Source organism: Bos javanicus, chromosome 23 (genome assembly GCF_032452875.1).
Source record: "Bos javanicus breed banteng chromosome 23, ARS-OSU_banteng_1.0, whole genome shotgun sequence".
NCBI classification, from domain to species: domain Eukaryota; kingdom Metazoa; phylum Chordata; class Mammalia; order Artiodactyla; family Bovidae; genus Bos; species Bos javanicus.
Window position 1 is genome coordinate 31,354,321 of NC_083890.1, and position 17,584 is coordinate 31,371,904.

The 17,584-nt window shown below is 40.6% G+C and overlaps 1 long non-coding RNA gene and 4 other non-coding genes across 5 annotated transcripts; 2 read left to right on the forward strand and 3 right to left on the reverse strand.

The window, feature by feature from the left end:
• The first annotated feature begins 356 nt into the window (after window positions 1-356).
• Window positions 357-428, forward strand: TRNAA-AGC (transfer RNA alanine (anticodon AGC)). Its single transcript has one exon. It is a non-coding gene; the product is annotated as a tRNA-Ala (tRNA).
• Window positions 429-991: 563 nt separating this feature from the next.
• TRNAL-UAA (transfer RNA leucine (anticodon UAA)) lies at window positions 992-1,074 on the forward strand. Its single transcript has one exon. It is a non-coding gene; the product is annotated as a tRNA-Leu (tRNA).
• A 5,381-nt stretch (window positions 1,075-6,455) lies between these two features.
• LOC133237034 (uncharacterized) lies at window positions 6,456-9,816 on the reverse strand. The gene is made up of 3 exons (XR_009733094.1): window positions 9,506-9,816; window positions 7,831-7,936; window positions 6,456-7,451 (listed from the first exon to the last, which is right to left on the reverse strand). It is a non-coding gene; the product is annotated as an uncharacterized LOC133237034 (long non-coding RNA).
• Window positions 9,817-14,295: 4,479 nt separating this feature from the next.
• On the reverse strand, window positions 14,296-14,369 carry TRNAI-AAU (transfer RNA isoleucine (anticodon AAU)). The gene has a single exon. It is a non-coding gene; the product is annotated as a tRNA-Ile (tRNA).
• Window positions 14,370-16,035: 1,666 nt separating this feature from the next.
• On the reverse strand, window positions 16,036-16,109 carry TRNAI-AAU (transfer RNA isoleucine (anticodon AAU)). Its single transcript has one exon. It is a non-coding gene; the product is annotated as a tRNA-Ile (tRNA).
• Between the last annotated feature and the right edge of the window lie 1,475 nt (window positions 16,110-17,584).

The following is a 17,584-nucleotide window of genomic DNA, read 5'->3' on the forward strand; positions in this document are numbered from 1 at the left end:
CAGTCGCGACCCCATGGACTGCAGCCTACCAGGCTCCTCCGTCCATGGGATTTTCCAGGCAAGAGTACTGGAGTTGGGTGCCATTGCCTTCTCCGCTGGGTCCACTAGTGATTTCCAAATGTAATCCCAAAGTGAGCTCGTTTCAATATAGTGTCTCTTGGGCCCCAGTCTGTTGTCGTGCGGTGGGGGGTTGAATTCAGCAGGCAAACCGCTAATCTCTTAAGGAAAATTTGGGACAGTGCCTTCGGTAGTGGTACCTGAGAAGCCTTGTTGTTGGCGTTAGTGCGGTAATTTCTGCTACTCTAGGGCCTCCTCCTCCCACTTGTTTATTCCTTTTCGGACAAAGAATTAGCAACGGGGGTGTAGCTCAGTGGTAGAGCGCGTGCTTAGCATGCACGAGGCCCCGGGTTCAATCCCCGGCACCTCCACTTGGGAGTTTTCGACCTCCACCACTAGAATTTACAACGGCTACTGATGAGTAGTAGGTGAACTTAACGAAATGTTGTGATTTTTCTCGTAATCCTTTCTTCTTTTCTTGGGCTTCCCTGGTGGCTCAGCTGTAATGAATGAGATTTCTCCAATTCAGGAGACCCCGCTTAGATCCCTGGGACGGGAAGATTCCCTGGCGAAGGAAATAGCAACCCATTCCTGTATTCTTGCCTGGAAATCCCATGGACAGGAAAGCCTGGAGGGATACAGTACATGGGGTCGCAAAAGAGTCGGACACTACTTAGCAACTAACAACAACAACAACAACCTTGAGAAAAGACAAGCATTTCTCTGGATTTGAGGTGATCTAGTGAGAGCGGACAGGAAAAAGTGAGAGGTTTCAGAAAGCACAGAGAGCTTGCTGTGTTTTCTCAGTCATAATCCTCCTCATATTTTGATGCAATTCCACAAAGCCAGAAATAATTCAGTGCTTTCTTATATGCACAGGACAATACATTGGTTCTAATTTTAAAAAATAATTGCAGAACAGCGGTAGTCAGCAACCGGGATGGCCGAGTGGTTAAGGCGTTGGACTTAAGATCCAATGGGCGAGTGCCCGCGTGGGTTCGAACCCCACTCTCGGTAGGTGAAATTTTGCTCTCCTAAATCTTTCCTGAGAGAATACTGGCCTTTAGAAATAAACTTGAAAGATTACATATCTGTTTTTCTATCCTTTTGTGAAACACTTCTTGTCTTCAAACCGAAAGAAATTGCTTCAGTAGGCAGTATTAAGTGTGTGAATTATTTCCCTGCACAGTTCTATTAAGACTGCCAACATAGGAAAACCGACCAAACCAACCATCTGCCTAAAGATATTTAAATACTTCAGCTCTGAGTTCCAAGAGAAATAGAAACTTGGACACACAACCCCCCCCCCCCCCCAATTTGCTCTTCAGGCAATCAGGCAATAGTAAAAAAGAAAAGAAAGTTCTCTGTAGCCCCCGCGGAAGTGAGGAGAGGGATTCTCATTGTTTCCAAAGCGTCCTACTCAGAAAGCTCAACTCTGCCTGGGCAGTCCCTCCAACTCACTCTGGAAAGCGTAGTTGATTCCTCACAAGCAGAATACAAGTGTTTTGTTCTATTTTGTTTTTCCAATTTGAAATGTAAAATATGGTCTCCTAGTGGAGTTTTTATTTACATTTTTCTTGTGGTGGTATTATTAAACATCTTCTATGTTTAAGAGCCATGTGTACTTCCTTTTCTGTGAACTGTTTTTTAATATCCTGTACTCATTTTTCTTCACGATTGCTGGGTCTTTCTCTTTTGATTTGTAGAAAGTTCTTTAAATGAGTCAATTAAGTCATGTTTTGATACGTAACAAGAAGTTCATTTGCACTTTGTTGTAATTTTGGACATTGCAGACTTTGGACTATGAGGGTGAGGTTATCAGTCTTGTCTTTTGTTTTATGTCTAACTTGAATATGCCTTTTCCCTATACAAGATCAACAAGAGTAACAAAATAACTCATTTTTTCTAGAATGTCCCTTACTTCTTTTTAAACTTAGATCTCTGATATATATATTTTTTTTTTCCTGTCTTAATATGTGAGGTATCAGTCCAACTCTACTTCATTTCCAGAGGATTACCAGTGACCCCAGCACCATTATTGAATACCCATATTATGTCCAATGATTGAAATTCGAGCATATTAAATTCTGTTCTCTTTAAAATCCAGAGGACCAGAAGTCTGGCATCTTCAAGATGATTTAAAAGAGCATGGACTTTAAAACTCAACAATCATATACTCTAATTCTGGCTTTCCCACTAACTCTTTGAGCCTCAAGTTCTTCATGTGTTAAATGGGGATAATAATCCCTACTTCATGGAAGACAGTTGAAGAATGAAAAGATAATATATTAAGGGCTGGCAAATTAAGAAGGGCTCTTTGCCACTCTGAATACCCATATTATCTTTGCCACTCTGCAGGTTAGTTTCCTTCCTCCTTAAAAGAAACTCACACTCTTCGTTTATAGCAGTCTTTAAAATAAACCCAGAAATCAAATAAAAACTGTCCTGATAGTTAAAGTGCTTATGTTTTGAGATCAAACACCTAGATTCTGCATTTCGTAGTTCACTAACCCCAACGGAGTTAGACAGCTCAGCAGGTCATTTTCATGAGCTTCCTCGGGTTTCAGGTCAGTCATCAGCATTGTGTTTGCTCCTGGTCGCCCTGGGAAGAGGAAGGAAGCTCCTCCTGAGAACTCATCTGAATAAGCTGGTTTGAGAAACACCAAGTTTCCATGGAGAGGCAAGACTCATCCTTAACAAAAGTGGATATTCTTGTTTCTTTCCTTTGGATGGGGTAGAGAAAGAGTGAGTGAAGAGTTTGTTTTTTCTGAAATGAGATTCCAGGGAACAAAGATTTTACTCATATTGAAACTTTCTGAAGAGAAAACACAGCAATCTCCTAGTGGTTGGTTTGCAAAGTAGTTTAGGTTATAATGTTGATGACACCAATGTCCAAGTTCCATCCCTACAGAAGTTAAATTACATAATTTTCTTCACGAGAGACTCAAATGAGATCTGAAATCACCATGCCATTCCCATCTCTGCCACAGAGAAGGTCTGAACCTGTTGTATCAGAGTTGATTAAATTCCTCCAGTCAGTGGGGGCTGCTGGCAATTTCTACTCAAATCCAACCTCTGTTGTTGTTTCTTGAGGTAGGCAGAATTCAGTGGTAACACAGATGCCCTCCCTCTGACATACAAATCCTGCACAATCCCTCATACTGTGAATATGATTAGGGTATGCTACATAGCACCACTGACTTTAAAAAAGGAAGATAATCAGGAGTGAGCCTGACCTACTTAGGTGAGCCCTCGAAAGGGACTGGGCTCTTTCTGAAGTCAGAGATTGTAAGTGTGAGAGGAATTGAGGGATTGAAGTGAGAGAGAGTCTCTGTTGCTGGCTTTGAAGATGGAGGGGACCAACAGAATGCAGGTAGCCAGTGGGAGCTGAGAACACCCAGCCAACAGCAAGAATGTAAGGATTCGACCATCACCATGAGAGCTTAGAATGCAGCCCCATGTATGATTTTAGCCTCGTTAAATCCTAGGTAGCGAAGAACTCAGCTACCTAGTGCTCACACTCCTTACTTACAGAAATCTGAGTAGATACTTGGGCATTGTTATAATCTGCTAAACTATGATAACTGGTTATGCGGCAACAGAAAACTAAAAGATTTCTGTTTATTTTTTTAAAGCACATAATGTAAAATGTAAAGCTGGAAATGTTATAACAGAAAGTTGAATTGTGTCAGGTAGAGGGTCAGGTGCCTCTGGGGGCCACTCTCCATCTTTGTTCTTTCTGTCCCTTTCTTGGGCTCCTGCTACTGATTCTCTGAGTGACCCTCACGTTTCATCTCTATGGATACCTGGAAACTGCTATTGGTATTTTAGATTAATATAAGCATATGTTCCCTGTTATATATATTATGTATTATAAGCGTTAATTTCACATCTAACACATAAAGTAAAAATAGCTACCAACTGATTCCTTAAACTACTTGTAGCATGCATTTCGATATGAAGTATGCAGCACTGGTGGTGGAGGGGGGCTAAGTTCCCACCCTCCCAGGCTTCTGGATAGAGGAAGAGACCTGCCAATAGTAATTTTAAGAGGTATCACTTAGTATCCTTTAGTTTTAAAACTAGAGTATGTATATCCCTGGGAATAAATGGACACAAGGAATCATTTTCCTGACCTTGGACATGTATGTGGATTCATTTAGGACTGACCTGCCTAAAAACTCTGTGTTTTCCCACCTTCTTTTGTCACAACTCTTCTCCCACTAAGAAAAAGGAGATAACTTTCAACCATCCAATAGCATACTCGTCTTATTTCCCCAAGACACAAAGCCTCCTCAAAGCATCTGACAAAATGACTCTAAATAATGCTATCAGTAAGAAAGTGAATGTCTTTAAAGACTGACTAACAAAATTCTTTTGCAGACTCAGATGGTTTCTTGAGGTGAAGGAATTCAAGCTGAGCTATTTCAAATCCTAAAAGAGGATGCTGTGAAAGTGCTGCACTCAATATGCCAGCAAATGTGGAACACTCAACAGTGGCCACAGGACTGGAAAAGGTCAGTTTTCACTCCAGTCCCAAAGAAAGAAAGGCAATGCCAAAGAATGTTCAAACTACCACACAATTGCACTCATCTCACATGCTAGCAAAGTAATGCTCAAAATTCTCCAAGCCAGGCATTAACAGTACCTGAACTGAGAACTTTCAGATGTTCAAGCTGGATTTAGAAAACGCAGAGGAACTAGAGATAAAATAGCCAACATCCACTGGATCATAGAAAAAGTAAGAGAATTCCAGAAAAACATCAACTTCTGCTTCATTGATCACACCAAAGTCTTTGGCTGTGTGGATCACAACAAACTGTGGAAAATTCTTAAAGAGATGGGAATACCAGACCACCTGACCTGCCTCCTGAGAAATCTGTATGCAGGTCAAGAAGCAACAGTTAGAACCAGACATGTAACAACAGACTGGTTCCAAATTGGGAAAGGAGTATGTCAAGGCTGTATACTGTCATCCTACTTACTTAACTTATATGTAGAAAGTATATACATCATGTGAAATCCTGGGCTAGATAAAGCACAAGCTGGAATCAAGATTGCAGGGAGAAATATCAATAATCTCAGATGTGCAGATGACACCACCCTTATGGCAGAAAATGAAGAGGAATTAAAGAGCCTCTTGATGAAAGTGAAAGAGAAGAGTGAAAAGGTTGGCTTAAAACTCAACATGCAAAAATCAAACAGCATGGCATCCGGTCCCACCACTTCAATGCAAATAGATGGGGATACAACGGAAACAGTGAGAGATTTTCTTTTCTTGGGCTCCAAAATCACTGCAGATGGTGGCTGCAGCCATGAAATTAAAAGCCACTTGCTCTTTGGAAGAAAAGCTATGACCAACCTAGACAGCATATTAAAAAGCAAAGACATTACTTTGCCAACAAAGGTTCATCTAGTCAAAGTTATGGTTTTCCCAATATTCATGTATGGATGTGAGAGCTGAACCATAAAGACAGCTGAGCACCCAAGAATTGATACGTTTGAACTGTGGTGTTGCAGAAGACTCTTGAGAGTCCCTTGGACTGCAAAGAGATCCAACCAGTCAATCCTAAAGGAAATCAGCCATTAATATTCATTGGAAAGACTGACACTGAAGCTGAAACTCCAATACTTAGGCCACCTGATGCTAAGAACTGACTCATTGGAAAAGACCCTGATGTTAGGAAAGATTGAAGACAGGAGGAGAAGGGGACAATAGAGGATGAGATGGTTGGATGGAATCACCAACTCGATGGACATGAGTTTGAGCAAGCTCTGGGAGTTGGTGATGGACAGGAAAGCCTGGCCTGCTGCAGTCCATGGGGTCACAAAGAGTCGGACATGACTGAGCGACTGAAGTGAACTGAACTGTGCCTTCAAACATGAATGAGGGTCCAATCCAGTTGTCAACAATAGACTAACAGAAAACTTTAGTGATAATGTGGTTTTAGCATGTGGTTAGAAAAATTAGAATTGCATTCATATTTCAAAATTCCTTTAATTCCTAACTACTTAATTAGCTCATATCTCTAATAATTAAATAGACATAAAATGATGTTGAACCTTGCAACATCAGTCTTGCAACAGGGACTACTCATCCATGGATACACAAATTAATTAGAAAATATTAGTCCCATCCATGTCATTAAGAGATGAGTTTGCAATTCAATTTTATTTTATGTTTATAACTTATCAAGATATTAATACACTCACAGTGATTTGCTGTAACAAAAACTGCAATAACAATGCAGGAAACAAATTGTTAACTTAAAGCTATATAGTCATACAGAGAAGTACAACAGAGTAGATAAAAAAACGACCATATTACAATACAATGTATTTTTGTGGAGTGGGGGAATGAAAATAAAGTTCAAATACAAAAGAGAGGATATAAAATGTCAAATGTTAAAGAAAATTTATTTTTTTTTAATAGACGATAGTCCATTAACCAAATATTCACTACGGTATTTAGATTTGTTTAGAAGAGTGATGGTACACATTTTTAAAATGCCACAAATTACAATGTACTGGGAATCACATTCTTTACAACTATTTGAACTTAGGATTTGAAATTTTTAGATACTGATCTAAAAATGTACAAGGGGTACATAATTTTTCAAAGGGGTATGCTTTCAAATTTTGAAGGCTACTACTCTAGAGCAGGAATTCTTAACATGTGATGTCACACAGTGGCTATAAACACAGATTTAGGAGTTAGTCTTACTAGTTGTGTGACATTGGGCAAGTGACTGAAATTCAGCTCAGTCTACTTACCTATAAAATGGGGACAGTAAAAATACCCTATCTATAAAGTTGTCAAACTTCAGTAGACGCTAGAATCACCTGGAGGGTTTGTTAAAACACAGACTGTGGGCCCTGTTCCCAGAGATTCTGCCTGAGGAGGTCTGGGGTCAGGCCTCCGAACCTGCATTTCTAACAAATTTCCAGGTGAGACTAATGCTGCTTGCTCCTTTCCTCTATCTCATAAAGTCATTCACTGTATGGATTAAAAATGTTAGTACATAAAGCAATTATCCTTCAATTAAAAAATAAATAAATTTTAAAAATATATATGTGCTTAAAAAAAAAGTTAGTACATAAAAATTCTTAGAAGTCCACTGGCCCAAAGCAGGTACTAACACACATTAGCCATATCATCAGTTAGAATTTGATTCACTGCAAAAGAAAATTTTACTGCAGTGGATTAAACAAAAAGGAGTTTGCATATATCATTTAACAAGAGGTCCTGAGGTCAATCATCCAGGGCTGGCACCACTGGTCAAGAATGCCATGAAGTTCCCAGGCTCCTTCTGTCTTCTTTGCTCAATTGTCTTTGCTCAGTGGCTTTCATTACCATAGATTGAGAATAGCTGCTGTTCCTCCAGGAGTCTTGTCTGAATTCCAGATAGGAAGAGAGAAGAGAAAAGGAGCAGAGGGTAGAATTGATGGAGCATGCCAGCCAAGTCACAGACCCTTCCTTTCATAATTTATTTTTTAGAGAAGTCACTTGCTTTTAAAAAATGTTTCCAGAAGTTCCCAACATGTGGTGAATGGAGCTAATAAAATTAATCAACATTTAGTAAAATAGACTCAACAGTACTAGCCACACTTCAAGTGTTCAACAGCCACAGGTAGCCAGTGACTACCATGGTGGACAACACAGATGTAGGACATTTCCACCATTATGCAAAGTTCTATTGAATGACATTAGACTACAAGATGCACCTCTAAGTCTCCTACAAGATCTATAAAGCTCTTTCTCTCCAGACTTACCTGCTGTTGCTATACACTTTAGCAAAGGTCAGCAGGCTATTTCTCAGGCCTGCATTTGTTTACAATTCTGCTACCCGGGATTGTACTCTCTCTCCACCTCGTCCATCTAGAAAACAAGAATCCTTCTTTATACACACATATTCAAAAAGCCAGAAGAACTGAACATGATGCAGGAAGTATTTCTGAGCATACCTTCTCTTTTATCTACCATTACTACAAAAAATAGCAGATCCAAGAGATTATTCAGTCTTTTAAAAAATCACACAAAAAACAGCTTGATTGAAAAATGGGAAAGGAACTTGAACAAACATTTCTCCAAAAAAGATATATTAATGGTAATAAGCACAGGAAAAGATGCGTGATGACACTAATCATTAAGCATATGCAAATCAAACCTACAGCGGTACCACCTCACATCTATATTGGCTACTATCAAAAAACTCAGAAAATAACAAGTGTTGGCAAGAAGAAGGAGAAATTGGAATTCTTGCATATTGTTGGTGGAACTGTAAAATGGGGCAATTGCTATGGAAAACAGTATGGAAGTTTCTCAAAAAATTAAAAGTACAATTACATGATCCAGCCATTCCACTTCTGGATATACACTCCCAAAGAACTTAAAGCAGGGTGTTGTGAAAATATTTGTCCAATCATATGCAATACCAGCATTATTCACAATCGCCAAAAGCTGAATGCAATCCAAGTGCCTATCAATGAATAAATGGATATACAAAACGTGGCATTGGCATGCAATGGAAGAATATTCAGCCTTGAAAAGAAATTCTGACACATGCCACAACCTGGCTGAAACCTGCAGGCTAATATATCTTCAAACATCTCTGATTTTTAAACTACAAAATGATCTTGGTTTTTTTTTTTTTTAATTGAAGAAAAATCTGCTTAAACATAGAAAAAAAAAATACTGCTGAGTGCCTCAGATTAAGTAGGATAAAATGAGAACTCGCTCTACTCATTCCTTGTATTATCCAAGTGTTGGACTCAGTACCCTGCTGATAAATTTCCTTCTGAGAATCTCTCTACACAAATTAAGTGCCAGTTAGGCCTCACGGCTTCGACTAGACAGTGTTAGAAGAATGGTTTCTGCCCAGAAGAACAAAGAGTCAGATGCACTTCTTGGATCGGACAGTAGCCCAGTGGTTATTTCCACCCACTGCACACTGGCATTACCTGGGAAATTTAAAAGCCCTCCAAGTGGTTCTAAGGTGAGAGCAGGCTGGCTGTGGAGATGTACTGATATTTTCTGATGACTAACGCCCCCAACCCCTAACCACTACACATCTCATATTTACTTGATGCCCAGAATCATCAAACAGTGCGCCTGACACAGTCGCAACATTTCTGTCTTCCGGGTAACGGTTCTCCACTAGGTATCATTATCTAGAGCACGTGATCTCTCCAGCACCTGTAGCTCAAGCGCTTGAATCTCTCCCTGCATGTGTCCGCCCCTCACAAGCACACCCAGAAACCATGACTCGCTACCTATTACCGTCCACAAGGCAAGGCCGCTTGCGGATGGACTTTGCTGATGGGGAGCGTCCAGGCCTATGCCATCTGCTCTCGCGCCAGATACGCTTCTGCTTAATCTTCGATTAGGTTCAGCTCCCAAACCCGCGGGGGTTGTATTGGGGTCCGGGGATAAAGCGCCGAAACTTACTTGCCTTCATCCTTGCCCGCTGACACCTCCTGATTTTTTGCAAACTGCTGCTTCTGGGCAAGAATATGCGCCACGGGGAACAGCTCTAATCCAGACTTCGGAGTCTGGACATTTACCAAAGTCCTGCCTTTGTCAGAACAGAGGCTGCGAAGCCTGATCCTTCTCTGTCTGCCTGGAAGGTCCAGGCAGTCTTGCTTGGGCACGAGATTCAGGGCGTTTGTTCCGGAAATCGCGGAGGCCTGCTGCCAGGAAAACAAGAACGTGAACACTTACTCCTCTGGGGTTGAATAGAGAGACAGGATGGTTTACTTTCACTGGCCTTGTTTCCAGGTCCCCTCTAGGAACCTGGGAGGTTTCTGCGTCTCTGTGGTTATTTCTACAGCTTCTTGTCCCTTTACTCTGTTCTAGGCCCTGCCTTCTAAATGGGTTGGGAAAGTTTGACAGAGAAATCGTTTGGGAAAACTTCAAGAGTATATATGCAAAAAAAGAATAGTACGATGAATTCGATGTATCTGTCTCACACCTTCTATCAACTCATGGCAATGTTATTAACCTATAACCCAGCCCTCATTACTTCAGACACATTGCTTGAATCTCAGACCCGTGTCACTGATAAATTTAACACAACCCCGACTAAGATGAGTTAGACACTTGCCTCAGGCACAAAATTTAGGACACTTCCAAAAAGCTTTGCAATAGAGACAATAACATTTGAAAGTATTTTTAAAGTAAAAATTAATGCAAAAAACTATAATGAATACAATATCAATATTTTAAATAGAGAATCAGTATTACTGATTCTTTCCTTCTGCCCAGCTCCTATATGACTGACAAAAGGCTGAAACTTAAGTATCTCTAAGAATGAGGATGCTTTTGAAAAACATAATCACAATATTATTATCACATCTAAAAAAAATACCAAAAATAAGATCATCAAGTATCCAACCATTGTTCAGACTTTACCAGTTTTATATATTTTATAAATATATTATATAACATATATTATAAAATCATATGTGAGTTACAAGGAGGGCTGGAGTGAGAATTCTCAGGCACCTTTTATCTAAGGTGTGTAAGTTATCAAGACCTTGGACATAGATCACTTGAAGCATTATGTCATCATCAAAGGTTTGGCAACAAACTTCCAACAGGCCTGGTCCAGGAAAGTTGTCTTGAGAAATCTGATATATGGGTATGAAGTTTATGTGAATGAAAGAGTAGAACAGTAGGAAAGAGGTATAAATGTGAAAGTCTCTCAGATAGTGGTAATGGTAGGTAAGGGGGTAGTAGAATGGAGTGCTGAGGAAGAAAGAAAATCAAGGAATGTGGACAGGAATAGAAATACAAAAGGAGAAACAAAGATCATAATCGGTGGCATGGGTAAAGAGGAAAGATTATTATGGCTGTGGGATAGCACAGGAAAGAAAAAAGAAGAATATGGTATTTATCAATCAGAAAGATGAGTAAAACGATCACAGTGCATGAAGGAGTAGAAACTGTAGACTGATCTATGGTGGGTAAATCTCACCATGGGAACGCTAACTAAAAAGTTAGAAGTCATTTACAGTGTTCCCAATGTTAAGGCCTTCTCTTATATTCCATCAGTTGCCTAAACTCCTTTAAATTTTACTTTACTTCAAATACAGATCATTGTCTTTTTAAACCACATTATTTTGGCCTTTGTTTCCTGCTGTATAGATTTACCATAACTGCACCAGACAATGTTGTTAACTAATCAGGGATCTTAGTTGCAGAAGATAGAATCCACACAAATAAGGTAAAATTAAAAGGGATTTCTTAGGCATTCACAGAGTTTCTTGGAGACCAGAATCAAGTATAGATTACACTACACTGCCAGAAGCACTCAGCCATGAAAATGCTTCCGTAGAAATCTTACTGCTGCCACTTCTGGTTCCACAAAATCCTAGACAGTAGCTGCACATAAACCAAAATACCTGCAACAACCTTGCATATGTGAAAGGATTTCAAGCTAAAATCAAACCAGAGGATATGAAATGAAAGGTCACATACGCACCCTCTGAAGAATGGTAGGTAAGAGCTAGGAGACTTATTTCCCCTAAAATGCCTAATTTACAGAAGACAGAGACTTATCTCCTAATCAATGAGTAGCCCTTAATCTGACTGGACTTGCCCTTCTTTGCATTCTTGATCATAAATACAACCACCTCAAAAACCTCAATAGACCTACCTTGCTATATATTATGAGTTTCCTGAATTGTAATTCCTTTGCTATTCCTGAATAAACTCTATTTTTTGGTAATTTGAACTTGTCTCAGTTTACCTCTTTATTTATGTTGACATATGTCAGAAGAGCTATTCAGTCTTTATCTCACAATATTCATTTCTCCCAGTCTTACACTGCAAAGTCAAGTGGGCCTTAGGAAGCATCATTATGAACAAAGCTAGTGGAGGTGATGGAATTCCAGTGGAGCTATTTCAAATCCTAAAAGATGATGCTGTGAAAGTGCTGCACTCAATATGCCAGCAAATGTGGAAAACTCAACAGTGGCTACAGGACTGGAAAAGGTCAGTTTTCATTCCAATCCCAAAGAAAGGCAATGCCAAAGAATGTGCAAACTGCCTCACAATTGCACTCATCTCGTACGTTAGCAAGTAATGCTCAAAATTCTCCAAGCCAGGCTTCAATAGTATGTGAACCATGAACTTCCAGATGTTCAAGTTGCATTTAGAAAAAGCAGAGGAACCAGAGATCAAATTGCCAACATCCATTGGATCATCGAAAAAGCAAGAGAATTCCAGAAAAACATCTACTTCTGCTTCATTGACAAAGCCTTTGGCTGTGTGCATCACAGTAAACTGTGGAAAATTCTTCAAGAGGTGGGAATACCAGACCACCTTACCTGCCTCCTGAGAAATCTATATGCAGGTCAAGAAGCAACAGAACTGTACATGGAACAACAGACTGGTTCCAAATAGGAAAAGGAATATGTCAAGTCTGTGTATTGTCACCCACCCTGCTTATTTAAGTTCTATGCAGAGTACATCATGAGAAATGCTGGACTGGATAAAGCACGAGCTGGAATCAAGATTGCCAGAAGAAATATCAATAACCTCAGATATGCAGATGACACCACTCTTCTGGCAGAAAATGAAGAGGAACTAAAGAGCCTCTTGAGGAAAGTGAAAGAGGAGAGTGAAATAGTTGACTTAAAACTCAACATTCAGAAAACTAAGATCATGGCATCTGGTCCCATCACTTCATGGCAAATAGATGGGGAAACAATGGAAACACTGACAGACTTTATTTCTGAGGGCTCCAAAATCACTGCAGATGGTGACTACAGCCATGAAATTAAAAGACACTTGTTCCTCGGAAGAAAAGCTATGACCAACCTAGACAGCATATTAAAAAGCAGAGACATTACTTTGCCAACAAAGGTCTGTCTAGTCAAAGCTTTGGTTTTTCCAGTAGTCATGTATGGATGTGAGAGTTGGAGTATAAAGAAAGCTGAGCGCCAAAGAATTGATGCTTTTAAAGTGTGGTGTTGGAGAAGACTCTTAAGAGTCCCTTGGACAGCAAGGAGATCCAACCAGTCCATCCTAAAGGAGATGAGTCTTGAATATTCATTGGAAGGACTGATGCTGAAGCTGAAACTCCAATATTTTGGCCACCTGATGCAAAGAACTGACTTCTTGGAAAAGACTCTGATGCTGGAAAAGATTGAAGGCAGGAAGAGAAGGGGACGATAGAGGATGAGATGGCTGGATGGCATCACCGACTCGATGGACATGAGTTTGAGTAAACTCCGGGAGTTGGTGATGGACAGGGAAGCCTGGAGTGCTGCAGTCCACAGGCTCGCAAAGAGCCGGGACACGACTGAACTGAACTGAGTCTTACACAAGCACATCTGCTCAGCAAAAGCTATGTGACACAGGAAATCCTAGTGACAAGGAGATCTGAGAACTGGAGATTTTACTGCTGCAGGTTTAGTGTACAGGAGGCACATTGCAACAGGTTTGCAGAGGTGTAGAGTGAGCAATCTTTACTATTGGTCATGGTTGCTACCTGGTATCCATTTCACCCTTTTTCCTTCTTAAAAAACTGATATTGTTCCAATATCCATCATTCATAAATTGAAGAACTCAGGAGACTCTACCCCCATTTTAAGTTCCAGGGCAATTTATGAGTAGTTTAAGATGAATATGTAAATCCTATACCTTTATAGGGAGAAGGCAATGGCACCCCACTCCAGTACTCTTGCCTGGAAAATCCCATGGATGGAGGAGCTTGGTAGGCTGCAGTCCATGGGATCGCTAAGAGTCGGACACGACTGACTTCACTTTCACTTTTCACTTTCATGCAATGGGGAAGGAAATGGCAACCCACTCCAGTGTTCTTGCCTGGAGAATCCCAGGGACGGGGGAGCTTGGTGGGCTGCCGTCTATGGGGTCACACAGAGTTGGACACGACTGAAGCGACTTAGCATGCACGCATGTATGCATTTATAGATGATTGATTTACAAATTTAGGTTTAAACAAATAAGCAAAAGCATTCCCCTGCTGGCTGTTATAAGTTCAGAGGTAGGCAGGCAAGCTAAGTTGTCATAATCACACTTTAATGATTGAGAGGAGAGGTTATGCTTTTCCTTTGTGTTAAGAGCAAAGAACATTTTGCCCAAAGTGCTTCAGGCTGCAATATTAAAGATAGCTGTAAGATTAGGCAGCCTAAGCGAAATACTGACAAACTGGTTAAACTTGGTTCTATTCTTGCTTCACACTGTTGGTCATCCCAGTCAGACTTTAAAAGTGGCCCGTACGGGGATCGAACCCGCGACCTTGGCGTTATTAGCACCACGCTCTAACCAACTGAGCTAACCGGCCCTCATACAAACTACCACTCTTCGTTAATGGTTTAATTGCATTGACCTTCTGGAATTTCTTTATCACAAATGGGAATATCAGTCCTATATATAGTGGGTTTGCTTCTGTTAAAGGGAAACAAAAGAAAAAAGTCTATCAAGGTCAAGAATGAACCTTACCTTTCAGAACATACCTTCTTGGAACCAATGTAAATGCATTTTGTAATGCAAACTCTTCTGTAACAAGTACAAAAACCATTTTTAATGAAAATGGCAAATTGGAACATTTGATAGTAAGGACTTTGATATATTTGCATCTTGGAGACCACAGTAAAAGATGGTAAGAGAAGGGAAAAGAGTCTTTCTACCTACAGACTTTTGGGGAATGAGAAGAATAGGTGCTTGGAAGAAATACCAGCAGTATTTTTAAAGACAAATTGAATTAAAATAATTCATCCATCCAAACACGCACTCATCCATCCCTGAGCAAAAATTAAAAGCTTCCTTCCAAGAGCAAATAATGGAAATGTAATGCTAGTGATAAATGAAAGGCATATAACCTTAATAATGAGCTAGAAAAAAACTCAATGTGAAAAAGCTTTACATGAACCCAGGGAATAGTAATGAATAAAGCTTTCCATGAACAAATGAGGAACTAGGTCTGAGGTGGAAAAAAAATGAGCTGATGCTTAGGACAGGTAGAAAAAAATATACATTGAATTTGGGAATGAATGTGGTGTTGTGAGAGTAAAATGGACCTGCTTTTTAAGGTTGCTATGCAATACTTCAGTTCTAGTTTTTCAGTACTTTCTATTTAGACATCACAGGTGTAAATAAAATCTTACTTAGCCATGATTATGAACCAAAGACTATTTATGTCTTTTAAATGAATTAACATATTTAAACATAACTAATTTATGAGGTGACTGTTACAATCATTCTCGTTTTACAAATAACCGAGGACAGAGTTTAGAGTCAGCATTCTGATCATTTAACCTTAGAGAACTTCCTTTTCATTGTCACTAAACTGCTCCTTAAAATCGGTATTTATCTTTTTTTTAGTGGATGGCCATATTCTGAGGACCCTCCTATTCAAAAAACCAACTTTATAGCATCTTGATTTATATCCCAGGATATTAATTGCTTCAATTTTCAATTAATATTAATCTCACCACTAATATTGAATATGGAACATGGATCTGAAAACTCCTATCCCAGGTAAGGAAAACTCTGAGCATCAGCCACGTTTACTGTATTATTATGGCAGGGCAATTCTTTCTAGCAATTTTACTGTATTATGTAGTGATTCACTTCCTTTTCTTGGTTCCCCAATACGGAAAGGAGATATATTGAGAGCAAACACCCTAGAGACATTGATTTTTTTTTTCCCCCTCTCTCTTTTTCCTCTGATTTTTTTTTCTCTCCAAGAAACAGTTTCCTTATGGAAAACAAAACAAAATGAAATAAAGAAAGGCCCTCTGTTGTACCTTTTAGCTGCCAGGTCTCTGCTATCGTTCTGTTTTGTTAATTGGAGTGGGATCTGTTCACTCCGCCTAAGCAGGTTCTAGAACCCGCTAGCAAGAAAATTTGCAGACTCTCCTTCTCTGCAAAGAAGTTCCAATGCCAAATATAGAACTCTTAGGCTAGCACAGGTGTCCATTTTAGAGGACAAAAATCGAGGTCAATCTTGGCCCGTACGGGGATCGAACCCGCGACCTTGGCGTTATTAGCACCACGCTCTAACCAACTGAGCTAACCGGCCAGGACGACGCCTTCACCCTTCAAATTACAAACGACACTTAAACAGCATGGTTTTGCAGTTTACTGTGGGAAGCATAAGCTGCTTCCATTCTTTTTCTCGTCTTTCTTCATTGGCCTAGAAAATGGATGAAAAAGCTTCTCATTCTGCCTCAAGAAAGTGTCCTTCTTCCGGAAAAACTTAAAGCTCTCTCAAACTTTGGATTCTGACCCGAGAAGATTCAGGCCAACGTCCCCAGGCAGGGCTTCCTGAGATCGCGACGGGTGCATCACGGAACTGACCACGAAGCCTCCAGAGGCCTCGAAGGACTCGGCTCCGGCGCGCAAGACCCAGATTCCTCTCTACTCTTGGAGATCTTTAAGCTTTCCTCGGAAGCCTCGGGTCCCATGAACCTGAACCCTGTCGCCGCCTGGCCTCTGGGTGGTTTTGCCCGCCCCGCCACCCGGAATCCGCAGCTGTGAGCCCCAGGTATCGGGCTCCGAGCACGGGAATGTATGTGAGTCTTGGTGTTGCAGTGTTGGTCATCAAACACGTGGTGGCGCCCGACGGACCGGCTGCGGTCAGCGGGAGCGAAAGAAACTTGGAGATGGGAGAAGTGGAGACCCGGATTGGGCAACTCTGTGAAGAGGCGGGAAACCCCCTTTGAGCGGCTAAACTGCGAGGTGAACCCTGAGGGCAGGGATCAACCCAGGGAAAGGCCGGCAGAGGAGCTAATTCCCTATTCGCCCTCTGCTCTTTTCTGGATTCTACTTCTTCCCTCCTTTCCAACACGACTGTTCCTGTTAAGTTAGGGATAGTAGTGTTTTTAGAAGTTAACTGTGTTCATGGGGTTCTCAAGGCAAGAATACTGAAGTGATTTGCCATTTCCTTCTCCAATGGACTGAAATCAGATTGATTAAATTCTTTGCAGCCGAAAATGGAGACCCTCTATGCTGCTGCTAAGTCGCTTCAGTCGTGTCAGACTCTGTGCGACCCCATAGACGGCAGCCCACCAGGCTCCCCCGTCCCTGGAATTCTCCAGGCAAGAACACTGGAGTGGGTTGCCATTGCCTTTTCCAGGAGACGCTCTATACAGTCAGCTAAAATAAGACAGGCAGCTGACTGTGGCTCAGATCATGAACTCCTTATTGCAAAATCTAGACTTAAATTGAAGAAAGTAGGGAAAATCACTAGACCATTCAGGTATGACCTAAATCGAATCCCTTACGGTTATACAGTGAAAGTGACAAATAGATTCAAGAGATTAGATCTGATAGAGAACCTGAAGAACTATGGAGGGAGGTTCACTACATTGGATAGGAGGCAGTGATCAAGACCATCCGCAAGAAAAAGAAATGCAAAAAGGCAAAATGGTTGTCTGAGAAGGTCTTATGAATAGCTGAGAACAGAAGAGAAGCTAAAGGCAAAGGAGAAAAGGAAAGATATACCTATTTGAATGCAAAGTTCCAAAAAATAGCAAGGAGAGATAAGAAAGCCTC